The sequence below is a fragment of the Bos javanicus genome, chromosome 6 (genome assembly GCF_032452875.1).
Source record: "Bos javanicus breed banteng chromosome 6, ARS-OSU_banteng_1.0, whole genome shotgun sequence".
Lineage (NCBI taxonomy): Eukaryota > Metazoa > Chordata > Mammalia > Artiodactyla > Bovidae > Bos > Bos javanicus.
The window spans coordinates 89303859-89323620 of NC_083873.1; the positions used below are offsets into that span (position 1 = coordinate 89303859).

Below are 19762 nucleotides of genomic sequence, written 5' to 3' on the forward strand. Positions count from 1 at the left end.
AAAACCTTTAATCTGTGGTTTTCCTGACAGGATCTTACATGATTTATAATTTATAGCTTTTCTCTGTGTTTCAGGTAGAAGAAAATAAAGAGGAAAGGGTTCTGAAATGGCTTTGCAAGTATTTTTGGTAAAAACCAAAAAATAAATAATTGCTAACTAACCAACTTATAAAAGAGGAAAAAAGTAAAGATTAGAGATTTTCTCATCCAAGCAGGCTAGGCCATGCACTATTTGAAGTGTTCAATGTCAAGTATAATTTATTAACCACTTTTATTGAGACTAGCCTTGAAGAAAAATATATAGACACATTTAACAGCCTTCTTGACCATTTCAAACATATGAGGCTTGCTTTTCTATCTTCTTCCAACCAGTGGGCAATTGATTATTAAGGAGACCACCTACACTTTCAATTATTATTATTACCATAAATTTTGCTGTAGTAAATTCTTACTGTTTGATTCATTTTCTATGACTACAGAGCCCTGAAGGGATATGGATTTGGGGCCACCTTGTGACGGATTTAGAAAAGTCCTGGAGGCTGGCCCCTAGGGTCAGAAATTTTATTTCAGTTACTAAATTGTTACCTTTCAACAAATATATTTTGCAAAGGGGTTGCATGTGGTAATGGGTGATTTTTACTAATGAAAGAATGATTACCAGTGTTAGACTAAGTTGACTTGTTTTTATGTCCCAGCCACTGCCATAAACATATATATATTAACATAGTAAATCATTTTATGCTCACAAGAATCCTATGAAGTAAATGCCATCATATCACCACTTTACAGATGAGGCAGCCAAGGTTTAGAAGGAATAAATAATTTATCTAAGTTCCTGCAGAGAGCAAGTGAGGTCTTAAGAAGCCTCAAAATATTCTGGCTGAAGATATGAAAAAAAAGCTGTTTTATGTGAAAGTGAAAAATGACATGAAGTAAATCACCGTTTAGGAACATTTTAAAGCTTCGAATTGTATGTTATTAGGATATTTTGGATTAGAGACTCTGTATTTATAAATGCACAAAATAACATAAAAAGGCAATAATCCTGGAAGAAAACCAAAAAACTGATAATATTATGAACAAACTCAACAGTATAGAAATTACAAAGCATAAATAATGACATGCCTGGTACTTATTCCCCTATGATCTATTTTTGATCTTTCAGTCATGTTAAAAGATAATTTGTGTGTGTATATGTGTGTGTGTGAAACTAAGGAGCACATATTTTTCAAGCTAAAATTAGTGCTAAATACTCTTGAATTCTATTTACAGTGTGCTGGAATTTTCACTGTATTATGCATCCTATATTTTTCCTTCAGGGATCACAGACAACATCCTCAAAAGTAGAAACACTACTTTCTCCCTATGTTGTTTGAATTTCCTATCTCCATTGTTGGCGTAGACATGGGATTCCATAACCCGATCCCCACTTCATGGAAGAACTTTGCAGTCTGGGGGCAGGGAGCTGCTTTGACCAAGATCATGGCCTTCCTGGGTCAGCCTGCATTCAGTGGCTCAATGAGAGTACAAAGGTGGGTCATCTCATCTCCAGGTGGGGTGACATTACTTGCTCTGGGGTGGGATGACATTATTTTGCTCCAGGTGGGGTGACATTATTTGCTCTGGGCTAAGTCTGTGTCGGAGAAGGCGATGGCACCCCACTCCAGTACTCTTGTTTGGAAAATCCCATTGACGGAGGAGCCTGGTAGGCTGCAGTCCGTGGGATCGCTAAGAGTCGGACACGACTGAGCGACTTCACTTTCACTTTTCACTTTCCTGCATTGGAGAAGAAAATGGCAACCCACTCCAGTGTTCTTGCCTGGAGAATCCCAGGAACGGGGGAGCCCAGTGGGCTGCCGTCTGTGGGGTCGAACAGAGTAGGACACGACTGAAGCAACTTAGCAGCAGCAGCAGCAAGTCTATGTAGGGCTTTCAGAACAATTCATCTGTTTTCTTCTGTCCAGTTCTGCTCCTTCCCCCTTTTTTCTTAGGTTTTGATCCTTAATGTATGTCTTAGACTCCAAAATCATCTTGGAATTTGTCTCCTGTTTTTTTTAATTGTGATAAAAAGCACATGACATCAGTTTTACTCCCTTAACACGCTTGAGTGTACAGTACAGTAGTGTTAACTACATGCACTTTGTTGTTAATAGACATCGAGACTTTTTCATAAATATCTGCTTCCTGAGAAGTCAATCCGTGACCACACTTTCTCTAATGATCTAAATCTTTTCAGGATGTTTTGAAGTGTAGTTCTTCTTTCTTGGTAATATCCTAAACAGGTTTGCAGTATGAAATTGTGAGACTGAAAGATGGTGGAAACCACATAATGTAGAGTATCTGTAATGATCACATCTCTTTAAAATGGGGTCTGTGAATGTTTTCCATGCACCTTGAAGATTATGTTTTTCCTTTCTCTAGCCTGCATAAGAAGTGGATAAAAATTGGAAGACTGTCTCCTGGGAAGTTTTAAGAAGACAGTGAAAGGTAATTATTTTTATTGAGAGGCCAAAACAACGTTGCAGGTATCTAACAAAGTTTTTGACTCAAAGTTTTCAGTCCTGAGCATCCTATTTGGGATTTTAGAGTTTACTCAAAGTTGATGTCACATCGAAATTATTTTTATTGAGAGGCCAAAACAATGGTGCAGGTATCTAACAAAGTTTTTGACTCAAAGTTTTCAGTCCTGAGCATCCTATTTGGGATTTTAGAGTTTACTCAAAGTTGATGTCACATCGAAACTTTGTACTTTGGTGACTCTACCGAAGTACCAATGTGCTTTGGTAACACTACAATAGGTTAGCCTCTTGTAGTGGTTTTCAGTCCTGTTGCAGTAATTTAAAGGTGGCTAAGAATTTTTTTGCTACTTCTTCCATTGAGAGGCAGAATGTAATTACCCTCCTCTGAATCTGAGTTGACATCGGTGACTTCCTTGACAAATAGGATGTGACACAAGTGATACGGCATGACTTATGAGCTAGATCTTGCAGCTTCCCCTTAATCCATAGGACCACTCTTCTTAGGAGTCTCTGAGCAGACTAGTGTTTTCCTCAGGACTTGAGAGGTAGGGCTAGGGGGACAGATGAGGAATGAGGAAACTTTTGAGGGCTTAATTACTAAGATGAATGTTTTTGATGATGAAACAATCTGGTGAGGATTTTGTAAACATATATGTATACCAAAGACCATAAAGTTGTTCATTTCAAATATGTAGTTTTTGTAGGAAAAGTATGCTTCATTAAAGTTGCAAAGAGAGATGGAAATTGGTTATCTCAAAGAATTTCCTCAGGTGCCAGAAAGTCTGGCCCAGTGGACTCATAGCTGGGAAAAAATGTCAACTGAATTTCACAATAGAATGAAGCTGGCAAAGGCAACATAACTATTCCTCACTGGATAGGAACACCACAGATTGCATCACTGATCCCCTGAACTCCTAAAACAATGATTGCTCTAATGAAAGTGTTTCTGGTGCTGCATCTGAAAAGAGAGGCACCTGCTTCTTCTGCTACCACCCATTGCCAGAGTTACATTAGCTCTTCCGGGTGAGTTTCAACACAGATCATCTTCTTAGGTACTAAACCCTACTGGGAGTCCTCAGATCAGCCCAGAAGAATCTATTAAAGTTCATTAAAAATACATTTGAATCAGTTCTAATGAGGTAGATGAAACTGGAGCCTATTATACAGAGTGAAGTAAACCTGAAAGAAAAACACCACTACAGTACACTAACGCAAATATATGGAATTTAGAAAGATGGTAATGATAACCCTGTATGCGAGACAGCAAAGGAGACACAGATGTATAAAACAGTCTTTTGGACTCTGTGGGAGAGGTAGAGGGTGGGATGATTTGGGAGAATGGCATTGAAACATGTATAATATCATATACGAAATGAATTGCCAGTCCAGGTTCGATGCAGGATACTGGATTCTTGGGGCTGGTGCACTGGGATGACCCAGAGGGATGGTACGGGGAGGGAGGTGGGAGTGGGGTTCAGGATGGGGAGCACATGTACACCCATGGTGGATTCATGTTGATGTATGGCAAAACCAATACAATATTGTAAAGTAATTAGCCTCCAATTAAAATGAATAAATTTATATTTTAAAAAAAGAAAAAAAATCTTTTTGAGGAGGAAAATGTGGTTTTTTTCTTCCTTTCAACAGGTTTTGGTACCTAGTCTTACCATCTCACAATCTCACTATGAAACCAGGGCTTCACAACAAGCTAAACAGTTCAAAACAGGGTTTGGCAAACAAATACTTAACAACCAACCTTTGTTGACCAATAAAAGTATAGAAATCCACTGTCAGTCAAGTTTTTCCTGGGACTCTTTTTTACTATGACAACTCGAAATGTATATATGATGAGATTTCAAAGTAATTGTGTTGGTCAACTTTTCTTTAATAGAGGTTCTTAGACCATTGGTCTCTACCAAAAATAATTATCCAAAATTGTTTAATAGACTTCAGTTACTCAACATTACCATTACTTGCTTCCCTTTCATATATCCATTATACTTTTCATCTACAGAGTATACCTAAACCCTAGAACAAATCTTCCCCTCTAGTATATCCTTCTATTTGCTGATTACTTGAGCTTCTCCTAAATAAAAGCTTTTTAGATCCAAATCATGGGGTTTTTTATGACACCCAGGAGAGAAAAGGAGTATGCTTTATTTTTCCCCCATCTCTCCCTTCTATTGAGATAGTTTGCATTAGCATGCTATGGCACTAATATACCTGTACTTTAAAGAGAGTAAAAATAGTCTTGTCAATGTACCTTCTTCTACTATAAATTTTAGATCTGTATGACCAGAGTCACCAGATCTCTTTCTTTAATTCTATAGACTATTCAAGGAATTTTATCTTGTCAATAATACACCTTGTTTTGGGGACCTCAGAAGTTATAACATGTACATTATCACACAGTTGCAAATTCTAGCTTCTAGATTCAGGATAATACAATCTTTTTAAAAGTACTTTGAAAGTAAGCATTCATAGATGTCAACTTCTTACCACCTTAGACAGTTCCCATAAAGCCCAGGACCCCTCATTCTCTGTCAAATATATCTTGTCTATGTATCCAGATGATCTGTTGCTGGTAGAAAGTAATTTAGAAAGCTACTTAATCATCTGCAAAGTGGTTATATGAATTTAAATTTCTCTTTGGGCAATGTATGTGTTCACCTTTTTCCAGATACTAATGCTCAGAGTTGTTTGATATATTGTTTCTTAGTACCACATTGTGGTCTAATTTGCATTTCTGTTAGGCAGAAAGCATTAGCATCTTCTCACTTAAATTTATTCTCCCACATTTTGTAATAGATGGTTTTTTTCTTCTTGCTTTAATTAATTGAATAAGCTGAAAACTCATTGTGGAAAAACAAAATTTTTATCATGTTTTAAATTGATGTTCCACATTTCAGATGCACCTAAATTATCTCTGACTTTACTAGGTCTTAATAGGAATAATTTTCAATCTGCTTCACCTTTATTCAGAGTTTTCAATCTTTCTCCTAACTATTGCACCAGACTACTCTCATCAACTCTTATGTGTCTGTAAGTCTGTAGACATATAAGAATACCTAAATTTTTATCCAGCCTTGAGCCTCCTAGCTATGTAACCACAAGCATATCACTTAACTTCTCTGTGCCTTGGTTTCCTCATCTGTGAAATTTTAAAATGACATTACCTATTTTGAGTTATTATGAGGATTGCACATATGCAGACAAGATATAGAACAATGATAATTAGACAAAAGTACATAACACACAAAGAGCATTCCAACTTCTTCTACTCATTCTCTTGCTTGTTTGCCTTATGTTTTTAGCAGTTTATTGACAGATTCAAAGGTGGTTTAAAATAATATTTAATACAGCTTTGAAAATTATCTTTAGGAGTCAATCTAGCTACCTATTCCATTTGATGGAAACAGAAGTCTATAGATTTATGTTTCAAGACCATGGTTGTGTGCCTTATTTCCTCACAGTACGGCTTTATTCACTCTTATAACCCTGGAAAAAAGTTCATTTCTCATCAGGATATGGAAAGCGTTTATGAAGAAAAGCATTTTGGCTTCTGAAAGCAATTATTAAAATAGATATTCCTCTTATTGTCTACTGCCAACTCACTTGTCAAGACAGTCTTTTACCTGGGAGAAAATGGATAATAATCAGACCCTCTCTTAATGCTAATAATCACTGCAATTGGACAGTATGGCTAGCTTTGGATGCACTGTAGATTCAAAATTAAGAGAAACTGGACCTAAGGAAGAAGAAGCCATTTGTTTGAAGCCCAGTTGTTAGCAGAAGTCACATGTTTAACTTTCATCAGGAGGCTCTTTAGTCGTTCTTTACTTTCTGCCATAAGGGTGGTGTCATCCGCATATCTGAAGTCATAAATATTTCTCCAGGCAATCTTGATTCTAATTTGTGCTTCCTTCAGTCCAGCATTTCTCATGATGCACTCTACATATAAGTTAAATAATCAGGGTGACAATATACAGCCTTGAAGTGCTCCTTTCCCGATTTGGAACCAGTCTGTCATTCCATATCCAGTTCTAACTGTTGCTTCCTGACCTGCATACAAGTTTCTCAAGAGGCAGGTCAGGTGGTCTAGTATTCCCAACTCTTTCAGAATTTTCCACAGTTTATTGTGATCCACACAGTCAAAGGCTTTGGCATAGTCAATAAAGCAGAAATAGATGTTTTTCTGGAACTCTCTTGCTTTTTCACTGATCCAACAGATGTTGGCAATTTGATCTCTGGTTCCTCTGCCTTCTCTAAATCCAGCTTGACATCTGGAAATTCATGGTTAATGGTTCGTGGTATTGCTGAAGCCTGGCTTGGAGAATTCTGAGCATTACTTTACCAGAGTAAGAGATGAGTGCAATTGTGCGGTAGTTTAAGCATTCTTTGGCATTGCTTTGGGATTGGAATGAAAACTGACCTTTTCCAGTCCTGTGGCCACTGCTTAATTTTTCAAATTTGCTGGCGTATTGAGTCCAGCACTTTCACAGCATCATCTTTTAGGATTTGAAATAGCTCCACTGGAATTCCATCACCTCCACTAGCTTTGTTCGTAGTGATGCTTCCTAAGGCCCACTTGACTTCACACTCCAGGATGTCTGGCTCTAGATGAGTGATCACACCATCGTGCTTATCTGGGTCATGAAGATCTTTTTTATACAGTTTGTCTGGGTCATGAAGACCTTTTTTATATAGTTTGTCTATTTTCCAGGCAAGAAGTGGGTTGCCATGCCCTCCTCAGGGGGATCTTCTCAACCAAGGAATTGAATCTGAGTCTCCTGCACTGACAGCCAGATTCTTTACCACTGAGCCACCTCTTCTTAATATCTTCTGCTTCTGTTAGGTCCATACCATTTCTGTCCTTTATCGAGCCCATCTTTGCATGAAATGTTCCCTTGGTAGCTCTAATTTTCTTAAAGAGATCTCTAGTCTTTCCCATTCTGTTGTTTTCCTCTATTTCTTTGCATTGATTGCTGAGGAAGGCTTTCTTATCTCTTCTTGCTATTCTTTGGAACTCTGCCTTCAAATGGGTATATCTTTCCTTTTCTCCTTTGCTTTTCACTTCTCTTCTTCTCACAGCTATTTGTAAGGCCTCCTCAGGCACCTATTTTGCTTTTTTGCATTTCTTTTTCTTGGGGAAGGTCTTGATCCCAGTCTCCTGTACAATGACAACCTATGGTACAAAGTAAATCATTCTGACTAATAAACAATGACACTGAATATAATGTCAGGTAAATCCTTGCTATTTTGTTGTTCAATATAATGAAATTATAGCAATTTTGCTCTAACACTAGTCTCATGGTTCAAGAATAATGAGTAAACATGAAAGCAATATAAGCAGGGTGTTGCCAGCAGAAAAGATGAGAGTGGAAGCATCAAATGCCAGAGTTCGATCCCTGCATTGGAAAGATCTTCTGGGGAAGGCAATGGCAAGCCATTCCAGTGTTCTTGTCTGGAGAATCTCATGGAGAGAGGAGCCTGGCAGGCCATAGTCCACGGGGTCTCACAGAGTCAGACATGACTGAAGTGACTTAGCACCCACAGGCCATTATATTATTCTCTTAATATTTTTACCTTATAATTGTGTGAACATTTAGTTAATCTATCTATGTACATATGTTTTATTATATTTGAACTAGATTACATTTGAAAATATTATTTTATTTGACTATTTTAAAAGTTATAGGAATTTTACATGTCCTTAAATTCTCTTGGTGATAGGAAATGGCATAATTTTACCCACTTTAGAAATTAAGAAGAAACTAAACACAAAGGTTAGTTTCCAGCCTTGCATAGTATTCAAAGCTACTGTCTCAAGACTGGTTGTCCCAAAAGCTATCACTCAGTTGTGAATTCAAGTTTCAGTAGTTTATTTTGGAAGTGATTCCAGTGAACAAAGTGGGTGAAGTGGAGACAATAGTGAATAAACAAAAAGGTAATCAATGAAGTGTAATTTATAGTTATGGGTTAATTGGAGCTTCACTACCTGTGTGTGTGCTAAATCACTTCAGTCCGACTCTTTGCGACCCCATGAACTGCAGCCCACCAGACTCTTCTGTCCAAGGAATTTTCAAAAGAGACACGTGTACCCCAGTGTTCATCGTAGCACTGTTTATAATAGCCAGGACATGGAAGCAACCTAGATGTCCATCAGCAGATGAATGGATAAGAAAGATACGGTACATATACACAATGGAGTATTACTCAGCCATTAAAAAGAATACATTTGAATCAGTTCTAATGAGATGGATGAAACTGGAGCCTATTATACAGAGTTAAGTAAGCCAGAAGGAAAAACACCAATACAGTATACTAATGCATACATATGGAATTTAGAAAGATGGTAACAATAACCCAGTGTACAAGACAGCAGAAGAGACACTGATGTATAGAACAGTCTTATGGACTCTGTGGGAGAGGGAGAGGGTGGGAAGATTTGGGAGAATGGCATTGAAACATGTAAAATATCATGTAAGAAATGAGTTGCCAGTCCAGGTTCGATGCACGATACTGGATGCTTAGGGCTAGTGCACTGGGACGACCCAGAGGGATGGTATGGGGAGGGAGAAGGGAGGAGGGTTCGGGATGGGGAACACATGTATACCTGTGGCGGATTCATTTTGATATTTGGCAAAACTAATACAATTATGTAAAGTTTAAAAATAAAAGAAAAGAAAAGAAAACAAAAATCTAAAAGGAACACAAAAAAAAAAAAAAAAGAAGAAGTAGGTTGCCATGCCCTCCTCAAGGGGATCTTCTCAACCAAGAAATTGAACCTGAGTCTCCTGCACTGGCAGGCAGATTTTTACCACTGAGTCACCTGGGAAGCCCAGAGCTTTCCTGGAAACCATGTAAAACATGCTTTGGAGTTATCCACCTGAGGGGCAAGGGAGTTGAGCTATTTACATGCTACTCTGGTGAGTCAATATGCCAGCAAATTTGGAAAACTCAGCAGTGGCCACAGGACTGGAAAAGGTCAGTTTTCATTCCAATCCCAAAGAAAGGCAATGCCAAAGAATGCTCAAACTACCACACAAATGCACTCATCTCACACGCTAGTAAAGTAATGCTCAAAATTCTCCAGGCCAGGCTTCAGCAATATGTGAACCGTGAACTTCCTGATGTTCAAGCTGGTTTTAGAAAAGTCAGAGGAACCAGAGATCAAATTGCCAACATCTGCTGGATCATCAAAAAAGCAAGAGAGTTCCAGTAAAACATCTATTTCTGCTTTATTGACTATGCCAAAGCCTTTGACTGTGTGGATCACAATAAACTGTGGAAAATTCTGAAAGAGTTGGGAATACCAGACCACCTGATCTGCCTCTTGAGAAATTTGTGTGCAGGTCAGGAAGCAACAGTTAGAACTGGACATGGAACAACAAGCTGGTTCCAAATAGGAAAAGGAGTTTGTCAAGGCTGTATATTGTCATCCTGTTTATTTAACTTATATGCAGAGTACATCATGAGAAACGCTAGACTGGAAGAAACACAAGCTGGAATCAAGATTGCCGGGAGAAATATCAATAACCTCAGATATGCAGATGACACCACCCTTATGGCAGAAAGTGAAGAGGAACTCTAAAGCCTTTTGATGAAAGTGAAAGCGGAGAGTGAAAAAGTGGGCTTAAAGCTCAACATTCAGAAAACGAAGATCATGGCATCCGGTCCCACCACTTCATGGGAAATAGATGGGGAAACAGTGGAAACAGTGTCAGACTTTATTTTTTTGGGCTCCAAAATCACTACAGATGGTGACTGCAGCCATGAAATTAAAAGACGCTTACTCCTTGGAAGGAAAGTTATGACCAACAAAGGTGTGTCTGGTCAAGGCTATGGTTTTTCCAGTGGTCATGTATGGATATGAGAGTTGGATTGTGAAGAAGGATGAGCGCTGAAGAATTGATGCTTTTGAACTGTGGTGTTGGAGAAGACTCTTGAGAGTCCCTTGGACTGCAAGGAGATCCAACCAATCCATTCTGAAGGAGATCAGCCCTGGGATTTCTTTGGAAGGAATGATGCTGAAGCTGAAACTCCAGTACTTTGGCCACCTCATGGGAAGAGTTGACTCCTTGGAAAAGACTCTGATGCTGGGAGGGATTGGGGGCAGGAGGAGAAGGGGATGACAGAGGATGAGATGGCTGGATGGCATCACTGACTCAATGGACGTGAGTCTGAGTGAACTCCGGGAGTAGGTGATGGACAGGGAGGCCTGGCGTGCTGCGATTCATGGGGTCGCAAAGGGTCAGACACGACTGAGGGACTGATCTGATCTGATCTGAGCTGGTGAGTCATTACCACACCACCTGACCTGCCTCTTGAGAAACCTGTTTGCAGGTCAGGAAGCAACAGTTAGAACTGGACATGGAACAACAGACTGGTTCCAAATAGGAAAAGGAGTCCATCAAGGCTGTATATTATCACCCTGCTCATTTAACTTATATGCAGAGTACATCATGAGAAACACTGGGCTGGAGGAAGCACAAGCTCGAATCAAGATTGCTGGGAGAAATGTCAATCTGCATATCAACTCAGATATGCAGATGACACCACCCTTATGGCAAAAAGTGAAGAAGAATTAAAGAGCCTCTTGATGAAAGTGAAAGAGGAGAGTGGGAAAAGTTGGCTTAAAGCTCAACATTCAGAAAACTAAGATCATGGAATTTGGTCCCATCACTTCATGGCAAATAGATGGGGAAACAGTTGCTGACTTTATTTTTCTGGGCTCCAAAATCACTGCAAATGGTGATTGCAGCCATGAATGAAAAGACACTTTCTCCTTGGAAGGAAAGTTATGACCAACCTAGATAGCATATTCAAAAACAGAGACATTACTTTGCCAACAAAGGTTCATCTAGTCAAGGCTATGATTTTTCCAGTAGCCATGTATAGATGTGAGAGTTGGACTGTGAAGAAAGCTGAGTGCCGAAGGATTGATGCTTTTGAACTGTGGTGTTGGAGAAGACTCTTGAGAGTCCCTTGGACTGCAAGGAGATCCAACCAGTCTATCCTAAAGGAGATCAGTCCTGGGTGTTCATTGGAGGGACTGATGTTGAAGCTGACACTCCAATACTTTGGCCACCTGATGTGGAGAGCTGACTCACTTGAAAAGACCCTGATGCTGGGAAAGACTGAGGGCAGGAGGTGAAGGGGACAACAGAGGATGAGATAGTTGGATGGCGTCACCGACACAATGGATATGGGTTTGGGTGGACTCTGGGAGTTGGTAATGGACAGGGAGGCCTGGCGTGCTACAGTTCATGGATCGAAAAGAGTCAGACATGACTGAGCAACTGAACTGAACTGAACTGGTGAGTCATTAAAGGTTGCTTCCAGGCCTATTAATTTCCCAGTATTTCCAGTCTTCTGTTCTGCTGGTGTAGTGGATTGATGGCCAGAGGGCCCTGAAAGACTAAATACAGTGAGTAGTAAGGATAGGGTGGTATGGGTGCCAATCTGGCTAGAACTCTGATTTTGTTTAGTTGAAGTTAGCACATCTACTGAGAAGTTTTTGGAAATAATGGAAAAATTATCCCTTTTTATCGTTTATTTTTCTCATCCTTCAAAGCTGTTGATAACATTGAATTCAGTTCAGTTCAGTTGCTCAATCATGTCCGACTCTTTGCGACCCCATGAATTGAAGCACGCCAGGCCTCCCTGTCCATCACCAACTCCCGGAGTTCACTCAGACTCATGTCCATCGAGTTGATGATGCCATCCAGCTATCTCATCCTCTGTTGTCCCCTTCTCCTCCTGCCCCCAACCCCTCCCAGTATCAGAGTCTTTTCCAATGAGTCAACTCTTCGCATGAGGTGGCCAAAGTACTGGAGTTTCAGCTTTAGCATCATTCCTTCCAAAGAAATCCCAGGGCTGATCTCCTTCAGAATGGACTGGTTGGATCTCCTTGCAGTCCAAGGGACTCTCAAGAGTCTTCTCCAACACCACTGTTCAAAAGCATCAGTTCTTTGGCACTCAGCATTGAATTAGGTAAGAGCAAAGAAACTTTTTCATTGTGCCTTTTTTTTTTTTTTGAGAAATTAATAGTATTAAGTTTACTGTTTTACTCTACATTTTCAGTAATTAAAAAAGCGAAATTGCTTTTGCTGTTTTTTTCTTTCACTGAAGAGGCAAACAAATGAAAAAGTAATCATTTAAGCAGCAGCAACAGAAAAGGTGGCAGGTTGGAGTTAGTAATTCCATCAGGTAATCGAGGAGCTGAGTTTTCTGAGTTTTCCTTAGTAGTTCCATGATAAATGAAAATTTTAATTGCGAAAAATCAAACCAACTTTTCTCAAAACTATCTGTATAACTACTGTCTGCACCCACTTTTTCTAAAGTCTCAGGAGAGGTCTCTTGGTGAATGAGCTAAAAAAAAAAAAAAATTGGGAGATGCTTTGCTGCTGCTGCTGCTAAGTTGCTTCAGTCGTGTCTGACTCTGTGTGACCCCAGAGATGGCAGCCCACGAGGCCCCCCACTGTCCCTGGGATTCTCCAGGCAAGAACACTGGAGTGGGTTTCCATTTCCTTCTCCAATGCATGAAAGTGAAAAGTGAAAGTGAAGTCGCTCAGTTGTGTCCGACTCTTCACGACCCCATGGACTGCAGCCTACCAGGTTCCTCTGTCCATGGGATTTTCCAAGCAAGAGTACTGGAGTGGGGTGCCATCGCCTTCTCCGGGGAGATGCTTTATTTACCTGTTTTTAGGTATTCTTTGGCATTGAAATCATGGTCCTTTGAGTTCAGTGGTTAACTGAAATGGTCCCAACAGGATTTCTTCACAATTTTCCAGTAACCACGGCAGCACTTCACTTATGTTGCCAAAGGCCATTGGACCCAGAAGTCACAGTAAAGGGAATTCCTGGGTAATCTGGAGGCAGGTTGCTAAAGTTAACCAGGATGAACCAAGAGTTGCTTTAATCACTGCTGTTGTTCAGTCATTCATGTCCCACTCTTTGTGACCCCATGGACTGTAGCCTGCCAGGCTCCTCTGTCCATGGGGACTTCCAGGCAAGAATACTGGAGTGAGTTGCCATTTCCTTCTCCAGAGGATCTTCCCAACTCAAGGATTGAACCTGTGTCTTTAGCAATTCTCCTGCATTCTTTACTGCTGAGTAACCAGGGAAGCCATAACATTCCCAATTTAAACTTATTATTTCAGAAACTCTGTCCTGCTTCTCTAATTACTTTAAAGGATGAAAGTTAGCCAGCTCCCCAGGCGGTGATTCAGAATCTGTTTATATCAAGTAAGTGGAATTACTGCTCTAGGATTTGGAAGCTAGGGAACACGAGCCAAAACCAAACAGACATCTGCACCACATTAAGTTTCATAAAGACAGAGATATTTCTTATTTTTGTTTACCACTGAACACCCAGAACCCTGTTACTCTTCATTGGCAGATACAAAATAACTCAGCACTTTTAAAAGCAATTACATGATTTCTAAACTTTTACAGTGTAATCTATTCTGAACCATTCTTCATTATTTGACACATTTTAAATGGAAAGGAATGGAACATGTTATCATCCACTGGCACTGAAGCAGTGCGCTCAGACTTGGCACAATGGAAGCAGTGAAAATAATAAAGGAATAGGCACTGGTTTCATTAAAAGGAAGAACTCTGCTGCATCTCTTTAAACTCTAACATGATGAGTTAAGGATCACACACACACAAAAGTCTTAATTTTAAGAAGAAGATTGCTGCAAATAAGACTACTTTTTGGCTATCCTTTGACTTCCATTGGTGGCTCAGAGGGTAAAATGTCTGTCTACAATGCGGGAGACCTGGGTTCGATCCCTGGAGAAGGAAATGGCAACCCATTCCAGTATTCTTGCCTGGAAAATCCCGTGGATGGAGAAGTCTGGTAGGCTACAGTCCATGGGGTCTCAAAGAGTTGGACACGACTGAGCAACTTCACTTTTACTTTGACTTCCATTTGCTTTCTTTCAGGGAGGTCTGGAGTGCTGGAGTTCATGGGGTCGCAAAGAGTCAGACATGACTGAGCAACTGAACTGAACTGAAAATGTTTTTGCTGACTGCTTTGAGTAACTTTCTATGTGAAGACTAATATTTATAGTTTTTAAAATTAATGTTGAACCTCCATATGACACTTTTCTTTCCACTTGATTTTGCAGAATCCTTTGTGAAACCATAGTGATATTTCCAAGAGGTCAGCTATAATAACATCAACAAATAAACCATCTTTAGAAAGAATAGAAACTTATGTCTATTTCACAGAGATGTGTTTTTAAAAAATTATTTAATGCTAATGAAAGATGAAAGAAAAAATTCAAGTGCAGAAACCACATGTTAAAAACAAGATGTTACTTGCTGTAGAACAGATTCTCAGAAGGGTCTAGGATCCCTCATGGGGTCTTCAAAACAGATAGGAAATGATTATTGTCTGAATCTTCATCAACTGAATGATAATTAAAACATATGGGTTACCTAGCTCAATGTTAATGAACAATATTTATCAACTGTGGATCCCAAGGAATATAATACAAATTGTAACTGGGTTTGGGTACATATGTATTTATATATAGTGACAGTAGTAATGTTAGTCCCTCAGTTGTGTCCAACTCTTTGTGATGCTATGCACTGTAGCCCACCAGGCTCCGCTGTCCGTGGGCTTCTCCAGGCAAGAATACTGGAGTGGGTTGCCGTTCCTTTCTCCAGAGGATCTTCCTGACCCAGGAATTGAACCCAGATCTTCTGCATTGCAGGCAGATTCTTTACCATCTGAGCTATAGGGAAGTCCCATACATTGGTCTATAAAATTCAACTTATATTCAGACATGTAAATAAATGTGTTATAAAACAAGATTTTATTTTTAGCAACCAAATGTTTATACCAATCCAAATACCACAACTTCCTTAGAGGAATAGAGATAGAGCCTAAATAATTCAAACTCTGATTCAATCACAGCTGACTTATGCATGTAGCATAATAGACGCAGTGCCTAGGCACCACAATAATTTTAGAGGCCTGTGAAAATATTTCAATTTCTTTTAAAATCAAAAGAAAACATACATCTTTAGAGCCAAAGAAAGTGTTAGTAAAGGTAAAGTTGTCCAAGGACTCTGGAAGTCATTTTTCATCCTTGTTCACATTAAATGAAATTTTTTTTGTTTTGAAAATAAATGTTTGTTCTTAAAGCATTTTGTTCTCAAAGCCTTACTTTCTGAGGATCATAATTAGATAAAAGAAAGCTCTAGTAATCAGAAGTATGTACCTACCTTTGCCTGATGCTACAGAGAGCATGAAACTGCCAAGAAAGCAAAAGAGCAATGGTCAGCTTGGAAGTCATGTTTACCCTGGATCCTCTCTTTGCAGGTTTCTGCAGCCCCAGACACCATTTGCTTGACTGTCTCTGAAGACTTGTGTTGGCTGGGGTGCTCCTGAGGCTTTTTATATTATTGCAACACTAAAGGTACATGGGTTCTCATCAGGTACTACATTACTGGAAATTACACAAAATCCAGTCTGTCTCCCTGCACTTTGAAACTAACCTTGAGAGAGGCAAACACTCGTAGGTCTCCACAAATTTTCCACGTGCTTAAAGTTTAATTGATTTGGTATAAGAACTATTTTGTTTAATGTCCAGGTCTTTCTCTGTTAGGGCTGCTGTAGCAAAAATAGCATATAGGCTTGTGGCTTAAACAAGAATCACTTATTTCTCAGAGTTCTGAAGACAAAGAATTCCAGGATCAAGGAGCCAGCAGATTAGGTGTCTGGTAAGAACCCATTTCCTGGTTGTAAGCAGCCTTCTTCTCACTGTGTCTTCCTAAGGCAAGGAAGGGTGATGAAGCTATCTAGGATCTCTTTTGTAAGCACTCTACAGGCATACCTCATTTTACTGTGCTTTGCTTATTTGCAGACATTGCATTTTTTTTATATAAATTGAAAGTTTGTGGCAACCCTACATCAAGCAAGACTATTGGCATCATTTTTCCAATAGCATTTTCTTGATTTGCGTCTCTGTATCATATTTTGGTAATTTTGGTAATTTTCCAACTTTTTCATTATTATTCAATTGCTTTAAAAATTTTATTTTTACTGGGGTATAGCCAATTAACAATATTGTGATCATTTTAGGTGAACAGCGGAAGGGACTCAGCCATACATATACATGTGTACATCCTCTCCCAAGCTCCTTTCCTATCCAGGCTGCCACATAACATTGAGCAGAGTTCCATGTGCTATACATTAGGTCCTTGCTGGTTATCCATTTTAAATATAGCAAAGTGTACATGTTGATTTGCTATGGTGATCTGTGATCAGTGATCTTTGATTTAATTATTGTAATTGTTTTGGGACATCATGAACTCTGTCCATATAAAATTGAGTTTAATCAATAAATATGTGTTCTAACTGCTTCACCAAACACTATTCCCCCATCTCTCTCCCTCTCCTTGGGCCTCTCTATTCCCTGAGACACAACAACATTGAAATTAGGTCAATTAATAACCTTACAATACCTCCAAGTGTTCATCTCTCACTTTAAATCATAAACCAGGAATGATTAAATTTAGAGAAGAGTTCAGTTCAGGGAAGAAAGCATGTTGAAAGCTAAGGTAGGTTGAAAGCTGAGCTTCTTGTGCCAAACACTTAGCCAAATTGTAAATGCAAAGAAAAAGAGAAGGAAATTAAAAGTGCTACTCCAGTGAACACACAAATGATAAGAAAGTGAAACAGTCTTATTACTGATATGGAGAAAGTTATAGTGTCTAGATAGGTGATTAAACTAGCCACAATATTCCCTTAAGCTGAAGCCTATCCAGAGCAAAGCCCCAACTCTCCTCAGTCTCTAAAGGCTGAGAGAGGTGAAGAAGCTGCAGAGGAAAGGTGAAGCTAGCAGGGGTTTCATGAGGTTTAATGAAAGCAGCTGTCTCCATAACATAAAAGTGCAAAGTGAAACAGCAGATGCTCATGTAGAAGCTGCAGTAACTTATCCAGAAGATCTAGCTAAGATAAATGGCAGTTACACTAACACCAGACTTCCCTGGTGGCTCATTGGTTAAGAATCTGCCTGCAGTGCAGGAGACCTGGGTTTGATCCCTGGGTCAGGAAGATTCCCCTGGAGAAGGGTATGGCAACCCGCTTCAGTATTCTTGCCTGGAGATTTCCATGGACAGAGGAGCCTAGTGGGCTACAGTCCATAGAGTCAAAAAGAATCGGACATGACTGAGTCGACTGAACATGCATGCATGCACTCTAACACCATCCTCACAGATTTTCAGTGTAGATGAGACAGGATTCTATTGAGATGCCATCTAAGACCATCACTGCTAGAGACAAGTCAATGCCTGGCTTCAAAGTTTCAAAGGACAGTCTGAAGCAACCTAGATGTCCACCAGCAGATGAATGGATAAGAAAGCTATGGTACATATACACAATGGAGTATTACTCAGCCATTAAAAAGAATACATTTGAATCAGTTCTAACGAGGTGGATGAAACTGGAGCCTATTATACAGTTAAGTAAGCCAGAAAGAAAAACACCAATGCAGTATACTAATGCATATATATGGAATTTAGAAAGATGGTAACAATAATCCTGTATACGAGACAGCAAAAGAGACACTGATGTATAGAACAGTCTTTTGGAGTCTGTGCGAGGGGGCACGGGTGGGATGATTTGGGAGAATGGCATTGAAACATATATAATATCATATATGAAATGAGTTGCCAGTCCAAGTTCAATGCACGATACTGGATGCTTGGGGCTGGTGCACTGGGACGACCCAGAGGGATGGTATGGGGATGGAGGAAGGAGAAGGGCTCAGGATGGGGAACACATGTATACCTGTGGTGGATTCATTTTGATATATGGCAAAACCAATACAATATTGTAAAGTTAAAAAATAAAATAAAATATAAAAATAAATAAGATGGAAAAAAAAGAAAACAAAGGACAGTCTGACTCTTGAGTCTAATGGCAATGCAGCTGATGACTCTAAGTTGGCTGATAACTCTAAGCCAATGCTCATTTACCATTCTGAAAATCCTAGGGCCCTTAGAATTATGCTAAATCTACTCTGCCTGAGCTCTGTAAATAGAATAACAAAGTATGGATGACAGTATATTTGTTTACAACACGGTTTACTGAATGTGTTCAAATCACCTTGAGATCCATTACTCAGGAAAAAAAGAATACTTTCAAAATGTTAATGCTCATCAACAATGCACTCAGACATCTGATGACATGTATGATGGAATTAATGTTATTTTTTTGTGCCTGCTAACAGAACCATCCATTCTGTGGCTCACAGATCAAGGAGTCATTCCAACTTTCAAGTCTTATTCTATAAGAAATATATTTCATAAGGCTTTATCTTTATTCATAGATAGTGATTCTTCTGGTAGATTTGGGCAAAGCCAATTGAAAAGCTTCTGGAAAAAATTCACCATTCTAGATGCCATTAAGAACTTCCGTGACTCATGGGAAGAGATCAAACTATCAGCATTAATAGGAGTTTGAAAGAAGTTGATTCCAACCTTCATGGGTGACTTTGAGGGCTCAAGACTTCAGTGGAGGAAGTAACTGCAGATGTGTTAGAAATAGCAAAAGAACTAGAATTTAAAGTGCAGCCTGGAGTTGTGACTAAATTTCAACTATCTCATGATAAAATTTTAATGGATGAGGACTTGCTTCTTATGGTGAACAAAGAAAATGGCTTCTTGAGAAGGAATCTATTCCTAGGGAAGATGCTTTGGGGAGTGTTGAAATGACAACTAAGAATTTAGAATATATGTAAACTCAGTTAATAAAGAAGTGGCAAGGTTTGAAAAGATTGACTTCAGTTTTGAAGAGAAGTTCTACTGTGAGTAAAATGTTGTCAAACAGCATTGTATGGTGCAGAGAAATTGTTTGTGAAAGGAAGAGTCAAATGATGATGCAAACTTCACAGTTATTTTATGAAATTGCTAGAGCCAAACCTTCAGCAACCTCAACCCTATTCAGTCAGCAGCTATCAAGATTGAGGCAAGACCTTCTACCAGCCAAACGTTTAGGATCTGCAAAGGTTCAGATGTCAGTTAACATTTTTTAGCAATAAAGTGTTTTTTAATATAAGTTATGTACATTGTATTTTTTTAAGACATAATGCTGTGGCACAATTAGTATACTATAGCAAATTGGGAACATAAGTTTTATATGCAATAGGAAACCAAAAAAATAGTGTGACTCGTTTTATTGAGATAGTCACTTTATTGGGATTTTCTAGAACAGAACCC

General features: G+C 39.2%; 1 long non-coding RNA gene across 2 annotated transcripts in view; it reads right to left on the reverse strand.

Moving 5' to 3' along the window:
- LOC133249698 (uncharacterized) overlaps positions 1-15911 on the reverse strand; it is a 29291-nt gene extending 13380 nt beyond the window's left edge. For both annotated transcript variants that reach the window (XR_009737062.1, XR_009737063.1), the window contains exon 1: positions 15764-15911. This is a non-coding gene — a long non-coding RNA (uncharacterized LOC133249698). The remainder of the gene's footprint in view (positions 1-15763) is intronic.
- Between the last annotated feature and the right edge of the window lie 3851 nt (positions 15912-19762).